The sequence below is a fragment of the Echinops telfairi genome, unplaced genomic scaffold (assembly GCF_000313985.2).
Source record: "Echinops telfairi isolate 266 unplaced genomic scaffold, ASM31398v2 ScPeMD7_2565;HRSCAF=3150, whole genome shotgun sequence".
In the NCBI taxonomy this organism is placed as follows: Eukaryota; Metazoa; Chordata; class Mammalia; order Afrosoricida; family Tenrecidae; genus Echinops; species Echinops telfairi.
Window position 1 is genome coordinate 12,141,390 of NW_022106463.1, and position 1,827 is coordinate 12,143,216.

At 44.2% G+C, this 1,827-nt stretch overlaps 1 protein-coding gene across 1 annotated transcript in view; it reads left to right on the forward strand.

The window, feature by feature from the left end:
* The window catches only part of LOC123522125 (zinc finger protein 699-like), an 85,584-nt gene that overhangs the window by 18,915 nt on the left and 64,842 nt on the right, over positions 1 to 1,827 (forward strand). The gene's annotated exons all lie outside the window — the stretch shown is intronic.

Below are 1,827 nucleotides of genomic sequence, written 5' to 3' on the forward strand. Positions count from 1 at the left end.
CGTGGGAACTCCCCTAATGGCTGTTTTATGTATAACAAAAGGTGGTTTTTTATTTCATACAAGTTAGTACTTCAGCAAGAATATCAACAAGGATAATAAAAGGTAGGTACAGAAAACTAGATTGTTCTAAGAAAAATTTTAAATACTAATAAGTATTCAGTAATACCTACCCCAAAAGTCAACTTGTTCAATGTGTTTCTATATTGCTTCTTGATAGACCTCCTCACTTGCAAAGGTCACTCTTAGGTGAGCATCATCGATTGGCTGTGTGATTTATCCTCTCACTATAGGAGTGGGATCCCATTCCTTTACAGGTAGGCTAGTTAGATAATAGTCATCGTTTTTGCTATATTTAAAATAGGCAGCTTGTCTTCTGTGTGCATACTACATTGGTTTTTTAAAAAGCTCTTAATGCTTCTCCTGAACTGAGAGCATGCATCCATTGCCACTGATCCCATCCTGGAAGGGCATACAGTGGGGTAGAGCCCCCACCAGTCAAGTTTCTAGAAGATGGGTCAGGCTCCTGGGAGCGGGGTGGGGGTGGGGGGGACGACACCTTTAAACTTTACTGACCAGTGACCCTCATACAGTGAAGTTTCCAGGTAACTTCTATTTATTCTGGGTCAGTTTCCTTTTCAGAAATCGGGAAGGCTTGGATGGGCTTAGGTGGAATTTTTCTTCAACCTTTTTTGATCTGGTGTGGGGAGCAGCAAGCAGGAAGAGTGTATCCAGATGAATCCTTTATTCTCATATGAAGAAGGCTGGCTGGCTGAGTTTCTGGGGTGGAGGGAGGCTTTTGCCCTTGTAAGTTGGAGAGGAGTCCCACTCACATTCTCATAATTAATCTTGTTCCCTACTATGTCTTTCCATAATAGTGCTACGTTAAAGTTACCTCTTACAAGCACATGGCTAATTGTTATCTTCCCTGTTGCTTTAACTATAGCAGCAGACATCTCCCATTGATCTTTAGGCACTGAGGACAGCCTCTCCCCCTTACCTCCATCCCCAGGCACTGGTTCGATTACTCCTCCAATGTAGTCAGGGAACTTTAGGCTTATGATACAAGGGGGCTTGAGTGCCCCCTCCCTCGAGTATGTAAACCTTGGTTGGAAATATATTCTCTCTCTGCACAGACCCGGCTCCTGCAGTCGTGCGGGTCCCAGAAGTAAGCACTTGTATGCTTTATCTTGTCTGATGACTGTTTAATTTTACCTCTCAATTACACATCCACCTCTTACATGCATTTGATTTTGAGGGCTGGTATCCCACAATGTAGGCGTTGTGCTATAAGGATTATGTCCTTGTGAGGCATGCAGTGTTTCATAGTTCCCATCAGAAGTCTACTTGGAAACCCCTCTGAGTGAAATAGAATTTACCTTAAACACACCTACTGAGGATGACAGGAACTGACGTACTTCTTGGAACTTCAAACATAAGCACCTAGTGTGAGAACAAGCAGAGGACTGAAATTCCAAGTTCGTGACCTTGGAAGTCATTGGATTTGGGTTCAAATTTCTTGCTTGAGATTGTCTAGTTGCCAATTTGAGACTACCACTTGTTACGGTCATCTTTTCTTTCATTTTTGTTACATATCCTAGTTTTGCAGACAGGTAGTGTTGCCTTAGTGAACAAGTGTTTTACAGAGACCTCGGGGTAACCTAACTGCTACATCATACACAAAAGGTACCGGAAGTCATCCTGACTCATCCTCTTGCGCTCCTCCTAAGGGCCACAGAGGTGACCTCCCAGAGGCCTGAGAGAGACAAGGGCGGCTCTGCAACCAGTCCACCCCGGGTCACAGGACCATGGACAGGGGTTCGGGCCTGA